The 7,058-nt window shown below is 43.6% G+C and overlaps 1 protein-coding gene across 6 annotated transcripts in view; it reads left to right on the top strand.

The window, feature by feature from the left end:
• Positions 1 to 2,711: 2,711 nt before the first annotated feature.
• zmym2 (zinc finger, MYM-type 2) overlaps positions 2,712 to 7,058 on the top strand; it is a 35,940-nt gene continuing 31,593 nt past the window's right edge. For 2 of the 6 annotated variants that reach the window (XM_062534497.1, XM_062534491.1), the window contains exon 1: positions 3,696 to 4,041. The gene's annotated coding sequence lies outside the window, so the exon portion shown is untranslated. Of the gene's footprint in view, positions 2,730 to 3,551; positions 3,670 to 3,695; positions 4,042 to 5,082; positions 5,229 to 6,335; positions 6,354 to 7,058 lie in introns of those variants that run through there. The other 4 variants (XM_062534494.1, XM_062534492.1, XM_062534493.1 and 1 more) reach the window with 4 other exon arrangements.

Here is a 7,058-nt window from a genome sequence, read left to right as displayed (position 1 = left end):
TGTGTGTGTGTGTGTGTGTGTGTGTGTGTGTGTGTGTGTGTGTGTGTGTGTGTGTGTGTGTGTGTTTGTTTGTTTCCTCCTCTGCCTCCTGTGCAGTCTGACACACCCTAAATCAGGGGCTCACATTGTCTCTGGAAAACAATATATATTAAAAAAGAAAAATAAACTGTACATATGTTTCCATAACTATGAATAACCTCTACTTTTTTGATTCATTTGTGACTGTTAAGCAGATGTGTATTTAAGATGTTTAAGGTTTTTAGCTGGTTTAGTATGTTCCTTACTCAAAAACAGTCATTATATTGACTTTTTCAAAATGGCTTCATGTGTATATTTCCTGACATTAAAAATGTCACTGACTTTAAAAGAACTTTAAAAGAAAAAAAATCCTTCTCTTGTTTGAGCCGTGCCCCAATGTCATCTTAGACAAATCTGAACATAACATAATCATGACTACTTGTGTGCGAGGCATCCAGGGGTTTTCTCTTGCCAGATCATTTCAACATCCATGCCTCGTGTATGTACTTGTGTCTTGTAGCTTACATTTTCATTGAAGTTATATTACGGGATTCTCACTCCTCAGAGATACTTTTTCATGAGAGCTATCAATGCTTGTGATTCATACTATACCAAACCTAATGCAAAATACTGTGCAAGTGAAACATTCATGGCATATTAGTCTGTTGTAGAGTACTCATTGGCATTACCCATATATCTTCATACCATACGTAGAGAAAGAAAAAAATTGTGTATGAAAAGACTGAGTGTGTGTATATCTCTCGGTGTGTGTGTGTGTGTGTGTGTGTGCGTGCGCTGCTGACGTCACACTGTCTCTGAATGGTCCTTTATTGGGATTACCACTGCTCTGGGCAAACAAGACAAATTATCTTGTGTTAAAACACACACACACATACATTCACTGAACTTGGCCATGTAATATGCATTGTCACACAGTAAGGTTTCATTTCTTAGGAGTCTGAAAGCATCAGTTGTTAATCGGGGATGAGACGTTTGTTTTACCAAGCCAGTTCTAGTAGTGTTGTGTGCTGTATCCATGCAGTCTATGAGTACAGAACAGATTTGTATGGAGAACGAGAAGTGCGTGTTAGCGTAGTGGCACATAGTGGGCTGTCAGTCTCCTGTAGAGACCCACCTCACTTATCAGAACACAAAGGCAGCCATTCACATGCTGCGATCCTTGTACACACAGTGAATTAGTGGACACTGTGTCTGTGTTCGGGAATTAAAGGTGTTCTAAGCGATGTTATGCAGCTTCTAAGCTAAAACATTTTTGTCACATATACAGCAAACATCACCTCACCATCCGCTAGCTGTCTGTGCCCTGAAGACACACACAAAAAAAACAAAGTCTCTGTGGACAGCCCAGGCTCCAAAACTGGCAACAAAAACGTGGTCCAGCCTAGACTATAAACACATAAACTCCTCCAGCCAATCACCAACAATATGCGGATTTAGGAAAGTTTCAATTGTACCGGAGGGAGGGGAAGGGAGTAGCTAGCTCTCTGTTTTGTTTGAACATCAACAGCAGTGACGTTTCCCAATATCGCTAAGAGCACCTTTAATATCCCTATCAGGCTTGTTATTGCATGTTTGGGAACAGACACCATTTTTTTAATTACACATGAACTGTCTCTGATGCCATGAATACAGGTTGCATGGCATGTTTTATAGGCTAAATGCAAAAATGTCCAGGGGCCCCATGCAGTACCTTTACATACCCATAGGGGTGCATGGACCCTCCCAACATAATAAAATGGCCCTGTTTTGTCAGAGAGTGAAGTAGATGAGGGGTGTTGAAACTAAGAAGTCAGTCTAGTTTTTATTAGAACTCCATGGCTTTCGTTCTTATTTGTTACCCATGTTTGAATCAGATTGCTAAAGACTATGACTGACTCGAACTAGCATCTTACAAAGACAACAACTGGATCACTTCATCATACCTCAGACCCAGTTGTTGTGGAAGACAGTGATGTGAACCTATATCCTTCAACAAGCTACATTTATTAACCGTTTACAGTAGGCCTAAATTGCCTTCAAAGTAAGATGCACACATAACTGCCCTGTATCACCTGGGCTACATCTCTATTAGGATTTGAAAGGTAGTTGAGATTGATAGCCTTTTGGAAATATGTTTGTTAAATATGCTAATTGTATTGATGTTAGGAGCACCAGAAGTTCAACGAGTGTCCGAGCTTACAGCCACTGCGCATCACTGAATTATCTGAAAGCTTGTTTGGCCTGTTTGTTATAAAGGGTGAATACCCTAACCCTAGGCTAGATGTTGGTCTAATTAGCCTAGTCCTCTACTAAACGAGACTGCCTTTATCGGTTCGATAGAGCGACTACATTAACGGATTGGTACATTTTTAAGCAGAGAAATGTTATTTGACTGCCTGATGATTCCGTTTGTCCCATCTTCTGATGCTTGCCTTGAACCTCCCCTTTTGCAATGCCACGGAGTCACCACTGGGTAGGGCTGGTCGAACCACTGCATCACGCAAGGACAGCGCCCCTGGAGGCTGACCTAGAGTCGGCTCTGTTTGCATGATGGTAAGCGCAGGAGTGTGAGCCTTTTGAAAGAACTGCTCCGGGATCAGTATGCAGACTTCAGTCAGCAGCTCTCTGCATGGACCCAGTCAAATTCTTATGAGATCAGATTCAGCCTAGACTTCGCAGGTATCAGACATATTTGCGGGGTGTCTTTTTCGGTAAGTTTATTTTGGTGAAGTGATGTGATAGCTGAATTACACGCTGAAATAGACTAGAGACCCTATGATCAAGCCAACCCACACCCGCACCTGACTCGCCATGTTTTGAAGACCTGATGTCCATGAACTGACCATACCAGAGCCGCCTACACCTTCTGATTCCCGCTCCCCGCGATATATCTCACGTTCAACTTAATTATACACCTTGGAAATCTCACTAATTTTGATTTTATTTAAGTAACAAATGAATTGCGCATGCATGCAGGTAGGCTATATTGGCACTCATGTTGGTTGCATAACAACGTAATAAATTAACGAACTGTTGCTGTTTAGAGAAGCAGATTCCATATCTGGATAAATGTAAGCAAAATGACTAAGATATGGTCTGATTTAGAAGGCATGGAATTGGATGGAACCTGAAGTTTTCTTAGATCAGCCAATACATCTAAAACAGCTATTGGGCTCAAAGTGGCAGATTGAAACAACACATAGCTTAACTGCATGGTCTTGTAGTCTAATCATGATGGAATGTGAAAAGAGCCCAACTCAAATATGTCCAGTTGCCTATTTGCAAACTGATCAGATCTGATCAATGCTATCTCAACATGCGGTCAAAGCATGCTTAAGTGTTACATTGACCTCAAAGCTAGCTTGTTCAATACACTTGGATGAATTGGTCACATTGCCCAATAGTAGTCATTTTGTTATGTTCGCGAACAACTGAATGTTGCACACTGAAGTTACATATGTTATTTAATTGTTGACCAAAACGTACTTGATTGGGCGTTGTGCGCGTGCGCCACGAAAAAAGACGAGAAGGATCTCGTTGGCAGTGTCCTCCCACGCGCCAGGCAGGAACGTCTGTACGTTTTCGCGCATGCGCTTCAGGATTTATGTCAAGGCACAAAAGTGGCGCTATATCGTTTCAAGCTCGACTCCGGTAAGAATTTCAGAGACGTATTATTGTGATTTTATGGTTAATTGGTCAAAGTTTGGGGTAACTATTCACAGTACATGGTTGGTGAACAGGAAATATCATGTGACTCCTCCTTTGTCGACAAGACTCATTTAGTGACGAATTAGCAGTCAATTTTACCCCGCTTGAGATTTTCTCCCCCTCTCTGCCGTGGCAGGGTGCTGTTGCCTATGCTTTCACGTATTGTTTCGTTCGCTCTCTAATGGCGGACGTGAGGCAGTGCTACTTGCGTACCGGAGGGGGCAAATTACTGACCGGGTCGAAAACGTTCATTGAGACGTCCTTCACGGCGTTTTGACTGATTGGAATTGTTGCCATGTGCAGAGTTTATTGAAGGTGTGTGCCTTGTTTTAATCTTATTTAACTATTTTTAACAGCGCAGTTTTATACCCTGTGCTATGATCTAGCGCCCCTTGGGGTAACCACGTGTATTTTTCTTTGATTGCCCGGGGTTGTCGCTCTGGGGTAACTTTCCAATTAAACAGTGCTGTACCTTCTTTACGTCTCGAACTTGTACGTAGTGTGGTTGTTGTGGGGTACTTTTTATTCGGCATGTAGAGTTATAATTTGATATGCCAAATTATTAGGTAATACGCTCTGCCAGAAGTGTGTTTTCAGTGTCACAGTGAGAGTTGATTGGGTAACGTTAATGCTAGACTGTAGCTAGCTACAAAGACTAGTTATGCGAGTATCTGTTCAGTGGGTATTGTAGAGCGGGGCTACTTTTGGGGGGTTGTCTGATGCACATGCCGATATTGGTGTTGAATAATTTGCGATTATTTTCCTGTTATAACAATGGCGCAGTCTAGCAAGCTCTCCTCCCTCCAGTCCGCCGCTAATCCAATGGCTGCATGCGCGAGGAGGCCAGGGGTGGGAACGGAACACTCTTTGCTGAAACGCGCTTCATGGTTAGCTGGTTCTACGAACTGATCACCCTCCTGCTCTTGAACTGTTCAGAGACGTCAGAGTCGACGAGCACGATGTTCTGCTTCCTACGTTAATATTACATTAAAAGTTTCTAAACTATCGACTTTGAGTTTGTAATGAGCTGAAATGAAAGCTCGAAGACCGAGGTGCTTCGGTATCTGATCGCTTTGACAGTGAAGGCGATGGTCCACCAGATAGAACAAGGGTTCTAGCTACCACTGTGTTTGACGACAGTCAAGGGCACGGCCTGGAAAGGCCCCACTTTGAGCTGGAGGCGAAGGCTCTCTTGTAATATTAAAAACGGCACCGGTAGGCGATGAGAGATGACGCTGTTGGACCAGAGAGTTGACCAGTTAGAACCTAACCAGCGACCGCATCTGGACGATTTGAAAATTGACTCGATTGTGCAACATATTTATACAGAACATAGAGCGACAGCTACAAAAGAAATATTGACTTTAATGTGGTAACTTTGCCATAATAAACACGCCGGGCCAAAATAAAAGCCCTTAGTCAGTCACTGGCGTTATATCAGAGTCAGGGTGACTTGTCCATCGCAGGGCGCATGTGCCTCTCGGTTCTATTCTAAAGCGGTGGTGAGTAATCCAAAATCTTAACACTTTTTAAATGCATTTGCTGCGAATTGATTCAGATCACGTGATGGATAGAACGCTGCTGCATTTAATTTTGTGTGTGTGAAAGAGAGAGAGAGTGAGGGGGGTTATCTTTCAAATCGGCAGATGCATGTGGTTGGGTTCACCGTTTTTGGTAGATGCCGAGGGACCGCAATACGTTTGCGCCTCCGAGGTGCTGTGCGTCAAGGTAGCGCTTTCGGTGCGGTTTCTAGGTCTTGCAGTTCATAATCCAGGTTCTTAACCGGAGATGCGAACACAGTGACGAGACTTCACAGCGCTGCATTGCAGCCTTGAAGCCAGCAGAGGAGTTCAACCTCCCTTGCATGTTTGGCTCAGATGAGGTGTTTTCGCCTCGGCCTGGTTTTCGTCAGCATGTGTGCGTGGAAGCTGGCTGCAATTTGTCTTGAGGGCTGTGCATCTGGTGAGGTTGGTGCCTTGGCTTTGACTCCTTAGTGGGGTTAAACCCATCACCTCATGGCAAGGTGTGAATCCTAAATGGCCCCAACCATCAGTGGATAATTTCTGTCATATTGTCCCACCCAAGGCATTGCATACCTCCTCAACTAACCCCCCATCCACCAGCATAGCGGCCCCAGTAGTCATTAGTCTCAGTCTCAATGATTTATCTCTGTTGGACTCCATCCCCGTGCCATGGTGAGCTATGCACTTATTGCACGCTAAAGCATATGCATGGGAGCTGGTGTGTATGTGTGTGTGTGTGTGTGTGTGTGTGTGTGTGTGTGTGTGTGCATGGAGCATAAAACAGTGACCAGACCCTGAGGGCTTGTGGCTTTCTGCCACTTAACTGCCTATATAGTCCCTAGCTGTGACGCTGAATTTAAACTGTAGCTAAAGATAAAAAAAAAAAAATAAATAAACAATATGAGCAGGAGCAGAATGATGTCAGAATGATCAGTTTTTCATGAGAATTAAAGGCTAGAAAGGTGCATGGATATCAGGTGATGTTTTGGCTCTCCCCAGAGTCTTCATTTTGAAGGAGTTGAATTACCCTTGGAGGCCATATGGGGCAGATGTGCTGTGGTAGTGCGGTAGCTTTGGAAGCAATGAGCGCTCACGCTAAACCAGGTAATATAACAGTAAAGGTAGTGATCCATATGATGATGTTCACTTATAGTTTGGCCTGGACCTGTGTCCATGCGTCAGTCATTTAGATTAGATATTCAGTGTCATGGAGCCTCCGTTTAGATGGTTTGGCTACTAAACTCAGGCATGGGTGACATTCATTTGAAGGTGTCCTGTAAAATCACGTTCACATTGCCAGTGGTTTGATGAAGTGATCATGGCAGGGATTCATTGTCAGGTTAAGCATGTGATGTTCACACTTTGGTGTGAGTGAGTGAGTGTGTGTGTGTGTGTGTGTGTGTGTGTGTGTGTGTGTGTGTGTGTGTGTGTGCAGTGTTGCAGTATCCCCCAGTGCTTGGATGTGTTGCGTGTTTCGGTAGGTGCTAGACTGCAGAGGCCTCTTATGTTGGCCTCTTGGTTTCAGTGCGTTGGGATTTGTGCATTTGTATGGACATAGTTTGATAAGAACAGCACAATGTCACTTATGCTGAAGGTTCAACTAAGTCCAACTTCCTGACAAGGACATTGTGTCATCAAATCTCTGATGCTCGTACTCAACAGACCTCAGTGATGACCGTATGGTGTCACTGGTCACTGTCTTTTTGATGTCAAGAAAGGAGCATGTTTGATATAGAATAGTTTGTTTTATTGCCTGGAGCCCTAGATGTTATATTCATGTTCAAGCCATAAGAGATATGGGATGGTGGT

This window comes from Sardina pilchardus, chromosome 4, assembly GCF_963854185.1.
Source record: "Sardina pilchardus chromosome 4, fSarPil1.1, whole genome shotgun sequence".
Taxonomy (NCBI): Eukaryota; Metazoa; Chordata; class Actinopteri; order Clupeiformes; family Clupeidae; genus Sardina; species Sardina pilchardus.
This window is presented reverse-complemented; position numbering and strand designations above follow the sequence as displayed.